Source organism: Aethalodelphis obliquidens, unplaced genomic scaffold (genome assembly GCF_003676395.1).
Source record: "Aethalodelphis obliquidens isolate GAN/ISIS:26980383/991018 unplaced genomic scaffold, ASM367639v1 scaffold40, whole genome shotgun sequence".
NCBI lineage: Eukaryota > Metazoa > Chordata > Mammalia > Artiodactyla > Delphinidae > Aethalodelphis > Aethalodelphis obliquidens.
Window position 1 is genome coordinate 17,212,595 of NW_020837984.1, and position 23,483 is coordinate 17,236,077.

The window sequence follows — 23,483 nt, forward strand, 5'->3', positions numbered from 1 at the left end:
AGTTGTGGGGCTCTGCCAATTCACCCTGGAGCCCTCTATTTTAATCAGTATCACATAAAGTTTAACACATGCTTTGAAATGTGCACCAGATCCAAAGCTTTGCCTGGGGACGGGGGTGGGGGTGCTTGCTGCAAAAACACATACCATCCCAGCCGCTACTCCACAAGCAATTATCTTTCACCTTTGGCTGAACCAGGAGAACTGTCAACACCAGCACACTGCCAACCAGAAGAGAGGTTATGGGGTCAAAGCAGGAAAGAAGGTTGAATGCTTTAGGTTCAGCTTGGCTATTTGTTAATCCTGCTGGCTGCATGGAGGAAGCACTCTCCACAGTCACCAAGACACAGAAAAGCACACTATAAGAGAAGTAGCTGTGAGTACACCAGAATTTTAACAACGCTTTTCAAGCAGTAAACTCTTTAGTAAAAGCACAAAACTCCAGCAGTACAATAGGACAATCATATATCAAAAGCTAAAGAACTCACATCAGCAAACTCTCATACATCAGGAAACTTCAACTGTGAACTGAGTTTTGTAGAAACAAAGGATTAAAACAAACCTCATATATTAGACATAAACACTTGTTTTCATCTCCTATCTAAACGTAAGTTTAAAATATTCAATATATTAAAATATTATTAAAGTTTCTTTGAATATGGAAACCAAAGGAAAGTTACCACTGATGATTAAACAAAAAAGACAATTACTAAAACAGAGATGGAAGGCCATTATCTCCCCAAGTTCCTCATACAAACCCCCAAAACACACACATACTGTTGATAAGATCTTCCCCAAATGCCAACTACAAAATATATGAATATTCTACCTCTTCCACAAGTACAATTAATCTCTTATAACCAGAATAACAGCCACATTTTATCCCATGTGCCATCTATGATCCATTTGTGAAAGATGGCCTAGATCACTGCTGGCTTAGTCCACTGAGAAGGACTCTAACTTAGTCTAGCAAGACTGCCATGCTGAATCACTGATTTCTATCAGAGTGGACACTAACAGGCACAGATTTGTGGCACATAACTGTTCCACATCAGTTAGACTGATCGTCTCCAGAGTGGGGCGGTGTCTACCTGGAAGGTTATGCAAGAACAATACATTAGTACTTATATTTGTTTTCATCTTAAAAAAACAAAGAAACTAAGTTACTAATATTTGATTTAAGAAATGACACTGACACCCTCACTCTCTGACAAAGAGTCAAGTACCAGATATGGAATTCACAATATATATACTGAGGAAAAACAGTGCAGAGTGGTTGATAGTAATACCCTCATTTGTTGATTTTCTTTCAGTTTATTGTGATGTGTTGCAGACTACATGTGCTCAGTTAAATAAAATTAGATTATACTATCTAGTTTTAGTTAAACTTGTAGAAAATGGGCAAATGGTTTTAATGTTTCCCTAGATATACACTGTGGTTTGAAATAATACTAAAAAATAGGGTTAACACCTGTCTTCATCCTGGTGTGGTAAGACCATTATAATATTGGTCCCCAAGAATCAAGCCTCCCTGTGTGCATGCCCCTTAGTAATGTGACTCCGCTGCTTCTATGAAGAGGTAAAGACCATTTCTCCATGCTCTTCAATCTGGACTGGCTTTGTTACTTGCTTTTGGCTAGCAGAAGGTGATGCACATTGCCAAATTCTGGACTCTGGGTCCTAAGAGGCCCAGCAGCTTCAGCTCTCTTTCTCTGTCTGAGCCCATGCTATGAGGAATGCTATGAGGAAGACCACCATGCTATGAGGAAGCTCAGTTTAGCCTACTATGGGGTGAGAGTTCAGGTACAGAACCAAGACAACAGCTGGCACCAACTGTCAGCTAACCACATGAGTGACTTCAAGGTGAGGACAGCAGACAAATGCATGGAATCATAAGAAAAAATACATCAGGGAATTCCCCGGTGGTCCAGTGGTTAGGATTCCACGCCTTCACTGCCAAGGGCGCGAGTTCAATCCCTGGTTGGGGAACTAAGATCCTACAAGCCACGTGGCACAGCCAAAAAAAAAAAAAAAAGCCGAGAATTAACATGAACAAACCTCTTTTTTAAGCCTCAGCTATGCCACTCAATAAATATTTTTTAAAAAGAAAAAATATATCAATATTATCTTTAAGCCATTAAGTTTTGAGGTAGTTTGTTAAGAGCAATTGATAGCTGATACACCTGGTAAGAGCCCCCTGTCAAATATATCATGTGGCAAATATAAGGATGATCAAAGCAGATCTGACCGAAAATAACACCCCAAATTTGAAATATAAAAATGACTATTTGAAAGGGGAATTTAAATGCATTATTAACAATGACTCTCTCCCTAAATATACATCCTGCCCAGAGACAGTAGCTAATAAGAGTAGTACATATGTATACCACTTATAATAAATAACATATACATATATAAGGTATATATGCACAAAAATGTTTTACTGAAGGCAGTCCATAATCAAAAAAGTTTAGAACCATATGTGTATTACTACTGAAATTAATATACATATATAATTTTTAAATACAAATATACAGCTACTGGGTATAAATGTTCAATTTCATTTGAAGATAAGGGTGTCAAATTTTTTGGAAAAGTTTCAGTGAGCTGTCATGCTCTAGTACATGTAGTAAAAGTTGAAAAAAGAGCCTCATCAAGCTATTTAGTCCACCTCTATTTCCAGACATTACAAGCTCCAAACTATCCCAGGAAGTAAGAATCTCCATGGTTCTAATATTCTGCTTTTACTAATACAATGCATTTTTACTTTACAATATTATGAATCCTCCCCCCATCCCACAATATTTTACTTACTATGCTACTTACTACACTTAGATTACCACCCAACTATCAAATTCCTTAGCATCGCAGATTTCTATCTTGGATGAACAGTGATACCTTTCAATAAGACAGGAAATATGGAAGAAAAGCATTGGATGGTTTGGTGACAGGGAGAGGGATTACAGTGGTAAAGCCAATGAAAGGGAGACCTGAGCATGTCAACTGTAAAGTGGAAGGAGTCAGTGAAAGGGAAAGGTTGAAGAAAAAAGGAAGGAAGAGAAAGATGGAACATTTGACAGAACAAAGAAATAAGACTGAGCACAAGTGGAAGAAACAGTCTTAAACAGGAGGAATAGCCTCTTCCTCTGAAACTGGAATTGAAGCAATAAAGAATGGTGGAAACATATAATTAAGCAGTAAGAGTACTGAAAGCCAAGCAAATTTCTGCTTAAAAGTCCTGTTTCTCTAGGACATCGGTTAAGGTACAGAAAAAAGGAGTATTTTCTCTATGAAGAAAAAGGTGAATCTTCACCAAAGTACTATAAAATGCCTTTTTATGTCTACTGAATATGACCAATTTTAAGTGTAAGTCATACTGAATATGCCATTTTAAGTTTACTCATATTATGCTATCACTAGCTATTTCAAGTTAAAATTTATTTTCATTGTTATTTTGCCCTTCTCTATTTCTTCTGTAGTACCTATACAACAGAAGTAAGAAGAAAAAAGAAGTAACAAAAGCACAGGAGAAATCACAGGCAAACCAAAGTTTGGAAATACAACCTTATCCAACTTTCACAGTATACAATATAGGTCAACGTATTCTCAGACACCTATCTACTATCTAAACTGGGCAAGTCAGAAAAATTTACCAACATCTTGAATCTACCTGTCAGTGTGTTAGTAAAAATAGCATCCATTTTCACTAATGATGTAAAATTGAACTGTGAGACTGTTATAATTTTATTCAAGCTTTTTCACTATGTATTCTTCACAAACCATGATGAAACTAGAAAAGGAGCATCTCAGAATACACTACTGAATCTAATACTCATACTGGATCTTAACAGTCCAGATGGCTCCCACAAGGATATATTTCACAGAGTACTCAAATCCTCTGACATTTTATGAAAAATTTGTGTCCACACAATAATTTTTCTGAGGAGAGGGTTCATGACTTTCATTGGATTCTCAAAAGGTTTACGTCCCTAAAATGTTTAAGAACTACTGCTATAGATCTCTCTCCTCTCCACTGTTAAAAGACCAACTCTGCTTTAAAGACTTACCAAGAAAGACAAACATAACACATGCCCAGATAGACCACAGCCTCTTCATCAGGGCAGCTAAGAGATTCATATGTTTAACAAACTGAGGAGAGCTGAAGTCATTCTGTTGGAAAGTAGGCCGTACTATTTTTTGACATTTGCTTGTTTTCTTATATGGGAAGTAAGGGAAAGGTACAAATTAATAACAGACTTCAGCCTAAGTCAAAAAATAAGATTATAGTACTGAAAAAAAAGATACTCCTTATCCTTAAATTCTTTGACACCAGAATAAAATCACCATACTCAAGGGCACAACCCTCAAAAGAAGATTAAGACCACCACGGTTCAAGCCAGCAAGTAATTACACTAAAAACAAAACCTAAGGTAAAAATATAGCTTTCTATTTGTCTTGTTAGTTACAAAGACTACAAAAATACACACACACACACACACACACACACACACACACACACACACACAGACTAGAAATACTTTCAGAGAATAAGGGCTACTCCAGTTGTTGCTTCTGAACAAATTTCTCAAGGAAACTAAAGAAGAGAAAAACCTATCTATAAAATTCAAGAACTACAATCTATTTCTTATTAAATTAAAAAGCTATTGTGTGAATTCCGGTTTTGCTTTTCGCCTTTTTTTCTTCCCTGGAAAGAGATCACAAGTTCCTCAACACATATATAAAAGATTTTATTTGTTCAGTCAGTACTGGAGCACAAATCATAAGCTTTTAATTCACTGGTTACAGGGTTTCAGTTTTAGAAGATGAAAAAGTCCTGAAGATGGATGGTGGTGATGATTGTACAACAGTGTGAATGTACTGATTAATGCCACAAAACCGTACGTTTTAAAATGATTTAAGAAGGTAAATTTTATGTTATGAATATTTTACCAAGAAAAAATAGCACTGGTATACAGAAGTGAGAAAGTTTCACTGGAGGAGAATCAAGATAAAATTATACCTAAGTGAAAAAGTTTCAGCTGGTTCTTCAAAGATAATTTGCAACTCGAGATATCAAAATTGAACATAACAGTTACAGGTTTCATCAGCAAATTAAGAGCCTAAGAAGACCAGGAAAATATTAAAACTCTTACAATATCCATGGAAATTCTCTGTCCTTAAATGCGTAAGTGCCCTGCCAAAGGAAAAAAAAGTGTATGTATGTATAATATAACAAAAATTTGCTGAATGCCTAGTTTGTACAAAGCAGTGTGCTAGGTTCTATGCGAACAATAAGATGAAGCCAATTCAGACATATGCCCTCGAGAAAATGCCAGTAAATGATTATCATCTTAGTTCCACTTCCTGAACTCTATCCTAGCTATAGGTTCCCCTCCTCCAAACAAGTGTCCCAGATCCCTTTTATTACCTAGTATTCTACAAGTGAGTCCTCTGTGATTTATGGTGGTGTGCCACAGAACACATCTTAAGCACTGGCATTGCAAGACTTTAAAAATAAGGGCTCTTAAATTCCCTACTTCCTTCCCAATCTCATTAACATCTCAACTGGTATAAGATAATCATCTCCCCTGACAGCCCACCCTGATTTGTAAAACAGAATTTTCTCAATTTTAAAAATTTCCAAATACTTAAACATTTATATAAAGATCCATTATCACTGTTCTGTTTTAATAGCTAACCACACTAGAGGCCTCAATGGTTGGCTGACTTCTGAGTTTAAGCAAACACACACATGCAAGTAGGCACTACAACATGACAAGGCCTTTTCTTTCCCCCCAGACAACTGCCCCAATCTGCAGAGCATTTTCTCCTCTGCATGCACACACAAAGTAATAATTGAAAGCTGTTCTAAATCTGCTGTAGATGTGCAATTAGAAAATTATGTCAGGAAGGTAAAGTAGCCTGAACTTGTCAACAAAACAACTTTTTTGCAAGCTTTCAAAACAAATAAAATGTAGTCGGTTGAAAACTTCCGGCTCACAGTATAAACTCTTGCCACTGCTTTGTTCAATAGCCTCTCACAAAGAACAAAGAACAAAAGAGTCTATGAGTGAAAAATTCACCTCTAATGATCTAACTACTTCCCATACTTCCCAGTCCAGAGTTTTATTCCCTAGCCATCTTGGTGCAGGCATTTATCCATTCACCTCCTAATGAAGACAGAAAGAATTCATCCCAGTACAGTCAGGTTCAGAGGTCATAAAGCCTCTAAAGCTTAGAATCACATAGACCTAAAAAAGCAGCAACTTAGGTGGTCATCTGTCACTATTCAATTGCAAAAATTTAATTTTTCTGCGTTTTTAGTTTGGGGTTCATTTCTCTGTTGAGATCCTAAACAAGAGGGAATAAGAGAAATGTCACATTCTCAATCAGTGAGATAATAATTAGCAATAATTAATTAACTGAAGTTTCTGGTAGTCCTCATTACCTGTTCAATATGCTTCCCAACCTATACTTTTGATAAACTTCATGATCAATGGCCAAGGGGTTAGGAATAGAGAGATGGTTTGACTACAAAGGGGTAGCACAAAGGAATTTGGGGAGGTGATGGAATTGTTCTGTTTGTGGTGGTGTTTACGTGAATCTATGCATGTTTAAAAAGTTATGGACACCAAAAAAAAGATATATTGTATGTAAATATTTTTAATTTTGAAGCTACTCTAGGGTTACTTGCTAAAACTTTTTAGCAGGGAGATCTAGTAGGATGTGAGAAAATAGATTCCTCTTGTTCTAGAACATCCTTAGGTCCACATCTCTGGCCCTCCTGAATATATTTGAATATTTCTTTTTCTTCCTTTCTTTTTATTTCCTCACATACCAGTTCCCTTACCATTATTTTGATGGAGTTTTTTTGCTCAGTAAAGAAAACATCTGGCAGAGGACAAGAATAAAGCACTCACTGAGAGCACAACAATCCTAGGAATTCTCAACTGGATTTCTCCAGGGACAGTAAGAACTATCCCCCAGGTCAAAGGGCACACCACGGGGATTCGGGGAGGGCTCTAAATCCAAACCTCAAACTTGGCTCCACTACACTCTGCACACGTGGCAGGCATCTAGAATTGTCAAAAGGGAAGTACAGCATACCAGTAAACTGACTTGTTCATACCAAGAAGTATCAGCACAGGAGATGAGAAAATACACTGAGCTCAGAGTATAGCTCAATCTAGTAACTGAGAAACACGATCACCACATGCATAGTGAAGTTACTTCAAGAGACTGTAGAAAGACTAAGAACCCAAAATACAATTTCCATCAACAAAATAAAGATATCCATTTAAGTCTCACTAATTTCTAAGGTCTGAATTGCCCATTTAAGCAGATGTAAGGTTTGGTTTCTCACTGACATTAAAGCAATTATTGCAATATAGTACAAAAAACAAAATAAACAAAAACCCTGCATTTCTTAACACTGAAGCCTGAAAAAAATAAGGAAAACCTTCAGGTTAAAAAAAATTTTTTTCCCTCTAAAAGTAGTGGCTCATGCTTTCCCAAATCAGTTTGTTTAAAACTACTTATGAAAAAAATGTAGTTGCAATCATTTAATAAGAAGATGGAGAGGCAGAAAGACAGTTGGTATTAAGCTATCAATACCCAAGCTACCCCAACTGAAGACTAATTGCCTGATAAAATCACATAGATCTCAAAACAAAAAAATCCAAAAATGCCATATTTATTAAGTGCCTACTGTGTGTCTAAGTACTTTACATACATGATCTTATTAGACACATTAATAAAAGAGGAAAATAAGGCTTAGATTAAGTGTTTTGCCCATTATAAGTGAGAAGTTTCAACCCAGCTTTCTTGACTCCAAACCTATGCTCTTTAATATTGAAGACACTACAAAAGAAATTTTCTACAAGAAAGACTTGACTAGGAATGGATATGAGCTAATTTTCTCTAAAAATTATTACAAAGAGAGTTGACTGCTGCTCTGTATTCTCTATTATCACTATAACTGCATGACAAAGATAAGGTAAGGCACCACCTCTCCTAGTCTGCAATTAGTGCAAGCCAAGTTGATAATAAGTAAATGCCTATGGTCCTTGAGAGAGTCAGCAATGGATCCAGTCTCCTTTCTCCCATTTAAGGGTCTACATTCTAAGACCACTATCTCGAAGTGTTCTTATAACCAATATAATCAAACTCAACCTTTTTAAAGTAAAAGTAGCTTTGATTGGTGCTAATGCCTCTTTGATTATAACATTTTATAACTCATAATTCTCCTACTTATAAAACGTTACAGTAATTTTTATAGTCAATTACATGAGACCAATTTTCTTGGGTATTAATGATCCCTGCTAGCCCAATGAAAGCATTAAAAAATAAAAGACAGTTGAAATGACCAAATGACCAGATCTCTATGAGATCTATTTTATAAAATGATATTAAACAGATCTAAACTTGGGGTAAAGAAGCACGAAATGTGAGAAAGCATTCGCCAAATTTAAGATGCAGTTCAAACAGTAGAATAAATTACTATCTGTAGGCAGGGCCCAAGGATTAATCACATTTAAGTAAAAATATGCAAGACTTAACAACCATTTTAAAACATGTCTTTAGTGTCCTTGTTTGCTTTGTACATTCACTGTGTTAATATAAGATTAGATATTAGAATTTAATTAGAATTAATAGTGAAAGCATATCAGAACATCAAGAAAATCTGAGATCTGGGAAGAACCAGAACTGATGAGTTCTTATCCTTGAATTTAAACCCTTTAAAAATGTCAAACTTGGAACTGTTCTTTAGACCAAAGAACCATTATCCACACAGCTAAACATACACATAATAGAGAGCAAATACCACGATTCTCAAACTTTATTATGGTTTCAGATCTTATATCATGGTTGACTTTTTAAAATAAAGATTCTCAGTTGGGGTGGTCAGCATGTAAGGCTGCTCAAGATGAAGCTGAATTCTCAGGTCTTACAGGCAGGATTTCTAGAACTAAGAGAGAGGCAAACAGAGAAAGAGAAAGAGAGAGAGAGAAAAAAAAAAAAGAGAGAAATAGAGAAAAAATAAGAGAAGAAAAAGGAAAGGAAATGGAGAGGGGGACCCCAACCATATAAAGAGATGCAAGTAAAAGAGAAGCAAGTCTTTGTTTTAAAATATCTATTCCATATTTCAATCATGCAGTTGTTATATCTGACTTGAGAAAACATCATCCATACACAAGCAGAGTAATATAGTACGCTCCTCGAAAAGGCGGAGGAGTGGCGGCTGCCCGAGCTGCGCACCACAACGCGCTCCTTCCCGCTCCCCCACGCCGGCACCGGCCCACTGACCCACTCATCTCACCGACTGTAGAAAACGGTGAAAGAAACCACTTATGATGTTTTGGGGGTCAAACCCAATGCCACCCAAGAAGAACTGAAAAAGGCTTACAGGAAACTGGCCTTGAAGTACCACCCTGATAAGAATCCAAATGTAGGAGAGAAGTTTAAACAGATTTCTTAAGCTTTCGAAGTGCTCTCTGATGCAAAGGGAATTATATGACAAAGGAGGAGAACAGGCAATTAAAGAAGGTGGAGCAGGTGGTGGTTTGGGCTCCCCCATGGACATCTTTGATATGTTTTTTGGAGGAAGAGGCAGGATGCAAAGAGAAAGGAGAGGTAAAAATGTTGTGCATCAACTCACAGTAACCTTAGAAGATTTATGGTGCAAATAGAAAACTAGATCTGCAAAAGAATGTGATTTGTGACAAATGTGAAGGCGGAGATGCTAAGAAAGGAGCAGTAAAGTGCTTCTCAATTGCCGAGGTACTGGAATGCAAATAAGAATTCATCAAATAGGACCTGGAATGGTCCAGCAAATTCAGTCTGTCTGCATGGAGTGCCAGGGCCATGGGGAGCAGATCAGTCCTAAAGATAGATGTAAAAGCTGCAATGGAGGGAAGGTAGTTTGAGAGAAGAAAATTCTAGAAGTTCACATTAACAAAGGCATGAAAGATGACCAGAAGATAACATTCCACGGTGAAGGAGACACCAAGAACCAGGACTGGAGCCAGGAGATATTATCATCATTTTAGATCAGGAGGACCATGCTGTTTTTACTCGACGAGGAGAAGACCTTCTCATGTGTATGGACATACAGCTGGTTGAGGCATTGTGTGGCTTCCAAAAGCCAATATCTACTCTTGACAACCGCACCACAGTCATCACTTCTCATCCAGGTCAGACTGTCGAGCGTGGAGATATCAAGTGTGTGCTAAATGAAGGCATGCCAATTTATCGTAGACCACATTAAAAGGGTCGCATCATCGATGAATTTAAGGTAAACTTTCCTGAGAATGGCTTTCTCTCCCCTGATAAACTCTCTTTGCTGGAAAAACTCCAACCTGAGAGGAAGGAAGTGGAAGAGACTGATGAAATGGACCAGGCAGAACTAGTGGACTTTGATCCAAATCAGGAAAGACAGTGCCACTACAATGGAGAAGCATATGAGGATGATGAACATCATCCTCAGGGTGGTGTTCAGTGTCAGACCTCCTAATGGGGCCAGTGAATAACACTCACTGCTGGCATTTTATTTGCAGTAGTGATTGAGTGAAGAACTATAATCATAATATGCTCACTACTTGCTATTGTTTGTTTTAATATTCAACTATAGTAGTGTTTTAAAAGTTAAATGAAGAATAAACTCAAATATAAAAGCGCTGACTTTGCCCTGTATGTATGATGACTTCAGTGTGCAAGATAAGTTGAATACTTGTAAAAACTACTTTAAAAAATTTCCCCTAGCATTTGTTAGGCCATACTTTGTAACTGATTTCAGCTATGTACATGGAATAGCTTAGACTGAAATGCCAGGTATATGTATTGACTTCAGTGTATGACCCTTAATTGTTCAGCTATGAAGTTAAAACTGGATTTAACTGGCAGTCAGAGAATTTGTAGAGAAGTGTTGGTCTGTACAGTGGTATTAAGTGGGATTCATTGTGATGCCTCTGCCTTTATTCTATTGCCTCAACTGTTACTTGAAGATGGCATGCTATATAATTTAATTTAGCCTGTGGTATCAGTGATAGAAATGATACCTTTCTAAAGAAGGGGTTTATCATACAACATGCTGCTTCTTGAGGGCTTGCATTTGTTGAACTGCATTCCCTTCTGCTGGGCCATCTTTTTTTAATATATCTAGTTATTGGTCCTGGTTACTTTTTTTTTTTTCCTTCTCTTTGGACCACAGTAAGCCTTAAGAGTAGTGACTTCTAGAGCAGGGTAACTTAGAGGCTGGAGTGATAAGACCTTTACATGAAGAAGTAATTTGCATGTATGAGTTAGGAAGGTGTTTTGCAGGTATATTACAGGCTTACTTTAAACCATTTAACTTATGCTCCAAAGAAACTGTAATTTAATGTTGGTAGTATAGCAAACTATGAATAGCTTTAATTGTATGTTTAAAGTCATATTCTCACAAGCTTAAATCTGGATATCAGAATTAAGCAATTCTTGAAATGTATGAATGTCTCCTTAATATACTGATTACAAAGCAAAAAAAAAGAAAGAATACTAGTTCGTTCAGACCTGTAGTGAGAGATCACTACCTATTAAACATAAACTTTAATAGTTCATTCCAATGAGATGAAAATACATCTTGCTTCCATTCATCATTTAGAAAGGCAGAGAGAGGCTGTGTCTGAACAGATCTAAACTTCATCTGATAATGGGAATTCCCTGGTGGTCCAGTGGTTAGGACTCCGTGCTTCTACTGCCAAGGGCCCGGGCAAGCTGCGCTGCGAGGCCAAAAATAAATAAGCAAATAAATAAAGGCTTGGGGCTTCCCTGGTGGTGCAGTGGTTAAGAATCTGCCTGCCAATACAGGGGACACGGGTTCAAGCCCTGGTCTAGGAAGATCCCACATGCCACGGAACAACTAAGCCCATGCGCCACAACTACTGAGCCTGTGCTCTAGAGCCCGCAAACCACAACTGCTGAGCCCACGCACCACAACTACTGAAGCCCACATGCCTGGAGCCCTGCTCCGCAACTAGAGAAGCCACCGCAATGAGAAGCCTGCTCACCCCAACTAGAGAAAGCCCGCGCGCAGCAACAAAGACCCAACGCAGCCAAAAATAAATAAATAAATAAAATTTGAAAATAAAGGCTTTTTAAAAAATAATAATAAACTTAATCTGATAATAAAGACAATAAAGTGGTTGTTCTTGGCCCCCTGTACAGTAATATTTAACAGCACTTAGGCTGTATATTTACGTATTATATTTAAGGCATCATTTTAAATAACCTTTCATATCATTGCATATTTCAGAGGCTAAATTATATAATAAAAACACAAACAGGTAGCATCTTATTTATGTCAATAAGATCAATTCATTTCCACCTGATAAGTTAGATTGAAAGTGCTGGTCTCAAGTTCAAGTCAAAAGTGAGTTCAGGGGGCTTCCCTGGTGGCGCAGTGGTTGAGAGTCCGCCTGCCGATGCAGGGGACGCAGGTTTGTGCCCCGGTCTGGGAAGATCCCACATGCCACGGAGCGGCTGGGCCCGTGAGCCATGGCCGCTGAGCCTGCGCGGCCGGAGCCTGTGCTCCGCAACGGGAGAGGCCACAACAGTGAGAGGCCTGCATACCGCAAAAAAAAAAAAAAAAAGTGAGTTCAGTGACCTGAATTTCATTTCCACATTAGTGTGGTACAATTTTTCATGATACTTGGAGGCTGCAGGAAATCCCAGGAATATTGTAACGGAATGAAGTTCAGTTATTGTACGAACTACCGAAGAAAAACTTCATAGTGTAGGTCATTTTCCTTTATTGTAAATTTAACAGAAAGTTAACACTGGCTCTCTCCCACAAAACTCTGAGGCCAAGTCAAATTATATGTAAGCTAGCCTATCAGCACTACTTTCCTTCACTGCTCTTTTAACTCCCTCTTTCCCCATCTTCTCCTGCAGCAGCACAGGGACTACTCACTCACCAGAACACATGCCCAAGTATGAAATGAGTGTGAACCTGCAACAGTGGCAGGGGTGAGGTAGTGTGACATTTTGCAACCAAAGGAAGGTATTGAAGAACTCATATTCTCTTCTGAACAATGGTAAATATTTAACTTAAGAATTCAAGGCAAGGGAAAGAGAACATTCTGGTTATCACAAATTTGCAAGCTTTATCATCACTTTCAAGATTTTTATATTATTTTTTTTAATTTGCTTTGTTGCCTATTAAATCAAATTTATCTGTTCACTTCTTTAATAAGGCACACAATACAACAGAGATTTGAATGGACCTCAGTTTAAGTTACAACTAACAAATAATTCCTTTCCCACCTTGTTACAGCTATGAATCTGAAGACTGGAGACTCCTCAATTACCCACATAAAACAGAAAAGAAAATCAATAATGCCATAGATAGGTATAAATAGTCCCTTAAATAAGGGAACGCTTCCTCTGTACCCTGAGAGTTGGAACATTTACTACCTCATATCCAGTCCACCAACAAATCCCATATTATACACATACACCTAATCTGACTTAAGTTTCTTTTCTTTTTGTGTGTGTTCAATATATCTTCCCTAAGTTATACATGCAAAACTATGCATAGTTAAGTTATACATAAAGAGTTTATTATGAGAAACAACCGTTTCCTCCTCTCCTCTTTCTCCCCAAATCCTGCTCCCCAGAAGCAACCACTCTTTTGATGCTTACATCTTTATCTCTACATACCATGCTTATGTGTGCTACTGCTTATTTCTGTAGGTTTTTTTAATTGTGGTAAAATTTATGACATAAAATTTTCCATTTTAACCATTTTTAACTGTACAGTTCTGTGCCATTAGGTACATTCACCTTGTTGGACAACCATCACCACCACCCATCTTCAGAACTTCTTCATCTTCCCCAACCAAAACTCTGTACCCATTAAACATTAACTCCTCATCCCTTTTACTGCTAGCCCCTGGAAACCATCATTCTACCTTCTGTCTTTATGAATTTGACTACTTCAGAACCTCAGATAAGTGGAACTATACAATATTTGTCCTTTCATGCCTGGCTTATTTCACTTAGCATAATGTCTTCAAGGTTCATTCATGTTGTAGCATGTGTCCAAATTTCCTTTTTTAAGGCTAAAAAATATTCCATTATATGTATATACCACATTTTGTTTATCCATCCATCAATGGACACTAGGATTGTTTCTGCCTTTTGGTTATTGTGGGGTTTTTTAGTTCTAAGCATTATCTATTGACTTTCCACCATGGAAGACGGGGGTTTAAGGTCTCTTTCACATTCCTTTTTTTTTTGCGGTACGCAAAAAAAAAGACGGGGGTTTAAGGTCTCTTTCACATTCCTTTTTTTTTTGCGGGCCTCTCACTGTTGTGGCCTCTCCCGTTGCGGAGCACAGGCTCCGGACACGCAGGCTCAGCGGCCATGGCTCACGGGCCTAGCCACTCCGCGGCATGTGGGATCTTCCCGGACAGGGGCACGAACCCGCATCCCCTGCATCGGCAGGCGGACTCTCAACCACTGTACCACCAGGGAAGCCCTCTTTCACATTCTTAACACACCAGCACCAAATATCTGTGCAGTGTCCATTCACATATCCCTCTACAACAGAGATAAACCAATGGATTAATTACCTATATTAACTTTTAGCATTTAATTATTATAACTGTATAAATGCAATACAGAGCCAAGCCATATAAGATATTGTTTTTAACCTCTAAAGACATTTAGGATTTTCACTTTGACCTCTGGCTTCTGAAAATTCACAATATGCCTTTATATAAGCCTCTTTTCATGCCTTTTGTTGGATACTTGGTGGGTCCTTTAATCTGCATGTTCATGTCTTAGAATTTTGGGAAATTTTCCCATATTATTTCTGTGATGAATTCCTTCCCTTCATTTTTGCTTTATTTTTCTAAAATGCTTAGTATTCAAATGCTGGATCGCCTACACTGCCCCTTAATATTCTTATATCTTTTCTATTTCCCATGTTCTATCTCTTTTTCTTTTTACTCTTCTCTCTGGAATATATTTTTAACTTTATTTTCCAAACCCTCCTTTAAGTGTTTTCTGCTATCATATTTTTAATTTCTAAAATTCTTTTTGTTCTCTGCACTTCTCCTTTTATGCAGCATTCTGATCTTGCTTTTTACATGTAATTTATTTTCTATTATCTTTCTAATGCTACTGACGATAGTTTGGGTTTTTTTGCCTTTTAGGTTTTCCTCTTCTTGCATAGTCCCTATCTTCTCCAAGTTGCTTCTTTGTATGTGTTTGTTCTGACTCTACTTTCATGTTAGAATCTTTTCTCAAATATCTGCTGATCCTTAGCCATCTGCTCAAATTTTAAATTGGGAAACTAAAAAGCTGACTGAATGTACATCAGTCTAGTCTACTGTGGCCTTCAAAGTGATCTGACTTGCCCTTTTTACTAGGGACTACTCAGTGGACATATCTTTAGGATACTTCTCTTGGGCTAATCATATTATTCAGAGTATTCAGATTATCTTCCAATCTCACACCTGAAGGGTATAAGCCTGGTTCTGGGAACCAAATCAGAAAAGAGGGCTGTGAGATTTAGGATAAATCTCAGTATTTGGTATATAAACTTTCACTGTTTTCAGTTTGTGTCTATTGTTCTCTGATCTTCAGCTAGAGTTGAGATCAGGTAGTTAACTGATAGGAAAAAGCTGGGTAAGGAATCCAGATGTCTAACTGGTTCTGAAATAGACATTCAACCAATCTTCCTGTTTGGCCATCAGTTTTACCCCCTTTCCCTGATGCCAGCAATTTCTTAAACATAGGGGTTCTGCAAAACACTAAAAATTGGGTTGTTCTCATTTTCTTCTACTACTGGTTTAGGACTGAGTTTTCTTGGATATGTTTGGACAATTATCACACATCTTTTTACTTTCCAATTTCCAAAAAATGTTGCTATCATCTGCTCTCCTAGAGTCTTTATGTTTGGGAGCTCGTGTTTTTTAAAAAAAATTCCCTTAGCTGTTGTTTTTATGAGTTTGGAGAGGTGGAAGATAGAAATATATGTGTTCGACCCACTATCTTTAACAAGAAGTTAATTTGATCACTTCTTAGTACCTCCACAGTATTTTCAGATAGTTTCAAAATCCATTCAAAGTGCAATTTTAATGTTTTCATATACTTAAGAATATAATTGGAATAAGCGGATATACCTTAGAATATTAAAAAAAAGGATGGCTTTTCCTGAAAAATGTTAAGGTGTAGGTACATTAAATTTAATTAAATACACAATTAAGAGTAATTAATTGATTTATTAACTATCTACTATGACCAAGCACTATGCTAGCAAGGTGCTGAAGATATAAAGGTAAAAAACATACCTCTGTCCTTACAGAGACCATAAACTGGTTGGGAAGACAGATAAGTAAAGCAGCAGTCATGCTAACAGCATTCCCTAGTGCCATGAGATGCTACCTTGGAGGGCCCTAGTGGCTCTCTACCTTCCCCATTCTCAAAGCTTAGCAATGAACTGGTAAAACTAGTTACTAACTCAATAGACTGAGTCAGCTCATCTGAAGAATACTAAGTCTCTTTAGCTAATCTAAGAGGCATTGATAGAATTCCCCTAGCCAAGTCATTTCTCTGACCAGCAAGGATCCACCTAGTACATATTGACTAGATGTTCTTGCCCTTCTCCCAGCTTCCCTATCAATATTACAAGAGCAGGGTCCTTCTCCTGAGGCATGTCCCACTGTTTATACAGCAAAGTTGAACCCATCAGGTCCCTCCACAAAATGACAGGAAGATGGTATTCTCAGGCACTGTTCTGACCTTTCTGCCTATAAGGTTTACTGAGGAAAAGTTACTTTATACCTATATGGCATAATACTAATGTGTGTGTGTGTCTATGCCTCTGTATAACACTACCTTTATCACTTATTAAATTCTTATACTATACATTTGGGTCAATTTCTGAACTTGTATTCTGTTCTACTCAGCAGTTTATTCTTATGATACCATATTGTTTTAAATTAAGTATTACTGCTTTCTAGTACAAGCCAAGGCTCAGTAAAAGGAATATTCTCAAAAGAATTTAATCTTAAAATAACTGAAACATATATATATATATGCATATATGTAGTATATTTGTGGGAGATGGTGTAAGTATTGCAATAGCTGCTGTTCCTCTAAAGTAATGGTCTATTTTAGGATGAGCACACTAAAAATCCATGTTCACAAATTATACTGAGAACCCATATGACAATTTTCTCTTAAAATTTAATAACAAGAAAATTTCTCCTGATAAGCTGGTATGCTTTGCTTAGCCAAAGCAAATAAATAATATGTTTATTATATATACACACACCATATAGTTTCCTTTTTATCCTGAAGAAAACTCAAAAGCAAACTGTAACATTGCCATCAAATTAGATTTAAGGAATAAATTCTCTTTCTTCTTTCACTCAACATGAATCAAGGGTCATTGATCTTTTAAATTTAATTGTCATCTTTTTAACTGAACTCAGGTTCAAAATATTTTAGAAGTGTATACAATAGAAATAATTTTTATGGTAAGGAGAAAAAAACTGATTAAAAATGAGATCTAATTCAAGGCTGAAAATTGTCACCGAAAATTGAATTTTAGGAATAAAATTAAAAGTAGTTCAATCATCAAGTTTAACTCTAATTTTAATCTTCTCCTTCTCCATACTCTTAGAATCTATTTACGTTCACCATTCATCTAGGATGGTTCTTTTTTTTTCTTTCTTTTAATTTAACATGTATTATAAGCCTGGGACTAAGCTAAGTACTTGATTTCCCTAAATATTTCCACATCTTTTCAAAGAAGATTAAAAATTCCAACTGTACAGTTGTGAAGACTGAATGTGATGTTTAGTAACTTGCCCACTGTCATACAGCTAGCAAATGACAGCTAGCAAATGGAGTTTAATCCAAACTCCAAAGTCTATTCTGTTAACTATCATATTACTGAACAGTAAACTAAATCCCTACTATCCTCTTCAGATTCTAAAATTGTACTATCTATCATAAGCTCAGATTCTAAAATTGTACTATCATAAGCTCAGATTCTAAAATTGTACTATCTATCATAAGCTCAGATTCTAAAATTGTACTATCTATCATAAGCTACTCTGATTGTTGCCTACTTCAAGAATCCCATATAACACAGCTCTCACATTCCCCCACCTTACCCGCAGGCCATCCATATCATCAAAGAATAAGGAGCAAGAATTAGTACAAACACAAAAATACCAAAATCAAGAAGAAAAGAAAAGAAAAAGTAAATCCAGGAACACCAAACCAAGTGAGCACCAACTTCTTTGACTCCAAAGGCCATATTCTGTGGAAGTTTTGCATAGCATCCAGCGCAAAAGAGATTTCAACAGCAATAATGCTTTTACTTGGCAGTCATTGCATGGCCTATGTGAACTCAGTTGGTAGTACTATGCCTGATCTAAGTCAAAGATGTTCTACACAATAAATAAAACAACACATTTTGCTCTAGTCAAGACTTAATCAAAGAAAGTCAAGGGTTGAAAGAACCACGGTGACAGTTAATCTCACCCAAGGAGCAGTTTCTTTAAAACTAGTTACTAAAGGAAGAATGCCTGGGGAGCCTTCCATTTCTTTTATAAGCAAGCAGTTCCTTTTCTAAGCATCAGTCATATAACCTATATAATTTGGCAAAGCCAAGTTAGAATTTTAAAAGTAAGTAAATCCTTCCCTTTGTTAAAGGGCCCCACATAGAAATCAACCTAGCCAAGAATGTTTACCTTACAAATGTTATTTAGTCCCACAAAGCCTAAGGCAAACTAACCAAAATAACAAATACAGAACTTCCCTCCTGCACAAATCAATTCCATAACAAGTGAATTACAGAAATCAATTTCAAAAGGAGAACTAAAGAACAGCAGACAATTAACGAAGAACTACTTTAGACATTTTTTATAAAACAGTTCAAGCTAAGTTGATTATTCAAAAATAAGACATACACAGTATTTTGGAAGCACACTGTAAGAATATCAACACAGAAAATGGAATAGGATAAAAGGGAGGGTTTTTCTACTTGCTTTAACTATGGCTCTACTTCCCATGGCAGACTCATAGGTGGGTCCATTAAATGCTTTCATTACAATACCATGTTAAAAAGATATATACAGGAACATGAAACGTTTTTTTTTGTAAAATAAGACCGCTTGACTTAAAATTCGATATGGTAATACACAGTAGAATGGACAATTTTTAAATTCCTCCTCAGATTCTGCTATATGATTGAACTTCTATCCTAGTTTTCATACTTATACATTTTTCTTACTTTTCTGCAGCTTCCCAGGTATTGTATATTGGAAGACAAGTGAAAGACTCAGAAACTTCTAGCTTGACACCTTTTAAACCAGACTGACTATACCATTGTTTCCTAGACCCAAAGGCAAAATTAAAATAAAAATGTACAGTTTAGTAAAAAGTAATTCTATTCAAGACCAAAGTAACAGAGAGTATTAGTTTTCTACTGCTGTGTAACATACTACTATAAACTTAGTGACTTGAAACTACACACAATTATTATCTAAGTTTCCATGGGTCAGGAGTTCAACATGTTTTTGCTGGGCCTTCTGCTCAGGGTCTTGACAGGCTGAAATCATGATGTCAGTCAGGTCTGTGGTTTCATCTGGAGCTCACAGTCTTCTAAGTTCACTCATATTGTTGGCAGAATCCAGTTCCTTGTGGTTGTAGAACTCAGGTCCCCATTTTCTTGCTGACTGTCGGCTGGGGATAGCTCTCAGCAACTCAAGGCTGCCTACAGTTCCCTGCCGTGTGGCCCCCTCCAAAGCATGGCATTCTGTTTCTTCAAGACCAATAGTAAAGCATCTGCTGCAGTTTTTAATCTCTCTAACTTTACATCTGACCTCTAGACCCTCTTTTAAAGGTTCTCACCTTACATATTAGGTTCACACGCTCAAGGGAGAGGATTTTACAGGATGCACAGACCAGGGGGCAGGAATCCTGGGGACCATCTTAGAATTCTGCCTCCCACATGTAATCAAAGCAAAAAGCTTCCTACAGATAAAGCTTTATCCAGAGACAATATAATAGTTGGAATACAGAGAAATGTATAAACTACATATCCTTCAGGTCATCCTCAAACAGTATTTTTGCATCATCCTCAAATAGTATTTTTTGCATCATATCTCTTGATAAAATTGGACAACTAACAGTTTGAGATTATAATCTCAGGTAAAAGTCTGGAGCCAAATTTGCTCATTAAACCCTAATTAGGGTGGAGTCCTTCTGGTAGTTTAACTGGTATATCCCAAAGATAAGCCAATCTACCAACTGCCTCCATCATTTCATTGTACTAAGGACAAAGCCCCACCCATGGGTCAATGCAGCAACTCAGGATAGGGTAAGTGGAAGAAGAAAACGGGAGATGTCCACCAAGAAAAAGCACAATCATTTACATAATTTCCAGAAGCTCCCAGACCAACTACCAATATTAAGTGATATTTTCAAATCTGTTTTCTTGTATGATTCTAAAGGCCACTTAGAATTTTTTTTAAGGAAAAGAACACATTTTTAAGGCCAAAACTGCAGTTGCTGAACTAAAACTGATGATGATGATAAAGTTCTGAATAGTGGCATAGACAATGCTAAAAACTGGATTAGTAAATTAGAAAGCAAACATATGGGGGAGAAATGTCAAAGAGATGAAATTGTGAAGAAAAACAGACAAGAGACACGGAAATATGTATTTTTCTAAGCTCTGTAATAGCAGGTTGTAGCAGACTAGCTAGGTATTCACCAAACGTATTTCCTCTTTCTCCTGGTCACACAGATAGACTATATTTCTAATCCTCGCTTGCAGTGTATGAGCTTCTGCTGATGTAATGTTGGCAGCAGTCATATGTATCACTTACAAGCCTGGTCAATTAAAAAAAAAAAATCTCCAGGCATTATTTACTTTTTTCTCTACTGCTGTAACATTGAAAGCCACATGTTGAAGTGATAGAGCCACAAGTTGGAAGAGTCCTGGATCCCTTCACAGTCACTTAAAGAAGAGCTACCCAACCAGGAACATCCATTTTGGACGTCACATGAGCGAAAAATAAAATTTCTACGGTGAGATTTTAGAGCTTAGCTATTACAACAGGCATCGTTATTTAAAGAAACAGGCACTGGCATTGGAAGAATGGTGTTGCCATAACAAAAAAACCTAAAATAAATGACATCAGTTTAGAGGTCAGGCAGTAGGCCACAAGAATATATATTTAGCAAGTCAAAGGCCTGAAAAGCCCTGTGATATTGTGGCAAAACAACTGGCAAAACTGGAACCTGTAATAAATGAAAAGGCACACCGCATGTCTATTGGGTCTGTAGCTCTCTATGTGAATGTAGAGAGAGAGTCATAGTGTATATTGGCATTTGCTTTCTGCTTTTACCAAGGTTTTACACAAAAACGATGAGCACAGAATTTCCTACTTTGAAAACTGAAATTACAGGGAATAGCACAAGGCCAGAAACTTGGGCCTCAGAGGGTTAGAAAGCTGAACACATATAGATCCCAAATAGTAAAAGAAAAAGATGGTAAATTTTGAGCAATTAAGTCCAAAGAAGACCTTCTTGAACAAAGTGACTTAATCCTGAGGCAAAAATTAGATTCAGGTATGGTTTTCTTACCCGTTATTTCATATAGCCTCCAAGTAGGGCCTAAGTAAGAAAGAGACATGAGGCAAGGGTTATGCTCCCCCAACTCTACTACCTCCCCAAACAGGGAAGAAGAAAAAAAATCATTCCTGAAAATTATATTTAGAAAAGAACAGTGGGTATGGTATCTAAATAGAACCTATTGGAAAGAGACAGATCAGAGGTCTACTAAGTTTTGAGTTAACTAACTGTAATGTCAAAACCCCACAAATCTGGACTAAATAAAACTTTGTTCAGAACCTTAAAACAACCCTTGGGCTCCTAAACTTGTAGAAGCAGAAAGTAAGCACTGAAAGATAGAGATATAAATGTGGTTGTAATATAAGTGTAAATGTAGATGTATGTGTATATCTACAGAGAGAGAAAAAAAAATCTTCAAATGAAGGTATATTCCCCAGCACACACTTCAGAAATGTACACAGAAAAAAATAGGGAAAGAAAAACTAAGATGCAGCCAAGAGCCCAGGAGAACAATGCGCAAAGGAGTTCTTTCCACAGAATCAACATCTAGACAAGGAAGTTCCCCTACTACTAAGGCAGAAAGATTTCCCAATGATGGCCCAAAAGGATTACATGATTTGCTATGAAGCAGGTAATACTGCACATCTCCTGTTCTTCCCTTTTCTAAATGGAAGTTTTTGTTGTAGCTATTCTGTTCTAGCTTCTCCATGGTATACTGAGGGTGGGAGGGCCACAGGTGCAGATAACCTATCTTAGTTCCTGGTCCTCAGCCCACTGAAGAGCCACATCTGGATCTGATGGAGAGTACTGAGCATCCCTGGAAGATATCGTACTTTGAGATGGATGTAGTAACTAGATGGGATATTGGGTTGTATTCCTTAGGGAAGGGACAAGTATGTTCTATGGATGAGAGGAAGAGTGAACAGATATGGAATTCCCTGACGGCGCAGTGGTTAAGAATCCCCCTGCCACTGCAGGGGACACGGGTTTGAGCCCTGGTCCGGGAAGATCCCACATGCAGCTGAGCAACTAAGCCCGTGTGCCACAACTACTGAGCCTACGAGCCACAACTACTGAGCCTGTACACCTAGAGCCCATGCTCTACAACAAGAGAAGCCACCACAACGAGAAGCCCACACACCACAACGAAAAGTAGTCCCCACTTGCCACAACTAGAAAAAGCTCACGCGCAGCAACGAAGACCCAACACAGCCATAAATAAATAAATTTATTTTTTAAAAAAAAAGGAGTGAAGAAATATTTGATGACCAAAAGGGTAGAACTGTGCCAGAGACTAGCTACTATGCACCAAAACTGTGTTCTTCTCTTAGACAGAGTGAGATTATATTCCCCAGCATCTCTTACAGGTTGCTATGGCCATGTTATTAAGTTCTGGCCAGTGAAATCAGAAAAGTGATGATGTGTCACATCCATGCCTAGCCCTTAAAAACCCTACCACATGCAATACTCTTTGGTCTTTCCCCTTTTGCAGCAATCTTCAAAACCATATTAAAAATGACAGACCCATATAATGGAAACTTTCCTTAAATCACCATTGCAAAGAAAACCATCACAAATCAGAAACATCATTTTGGGCTTGACATAAGTGAGAAATAAACCAGATCTCTCCCTCTTTTCTAACATCCATGAATTCAAACAAATATTTACTGAACACCTACTACGTACAAAGTATATGGTAGTTTCTCTCCCTCCTACTTTCCTTACTTTTTAGGTACTACAAGATTTTAAAATGTGTAAGATATCTTTATTCAATGATCTTATATATCCCATAGCATAGGATAGTAATACATGCAATAAGAGCTATACTTGAGATGAAAAATGCTATA

At 37.3% G+C, this 23,483-nt stretch overlaps 1 protein-coding gene and 1 pseudogene across 10 annotated transcripts in view; one reads left to right on the top strand and one right to left on the bottom strand.

The window, feature by feature from the left end:
- EXOC6B (exocyst complex component 6B) overlaps window positions 1-23,483 on the bottom strand; it is a 696,544-nt gene that overhangs the window by 567,053 nt on the left and 106,008 nt on the right. The gene's annotated exons all lie outside the window — the stretch shown is intronic.
- LOC113633649 (dnaJ homolog subfamily A member 1 pseudogene) lies at window positions 5,496-11,121 on the top strand (annotated as a pseudogene).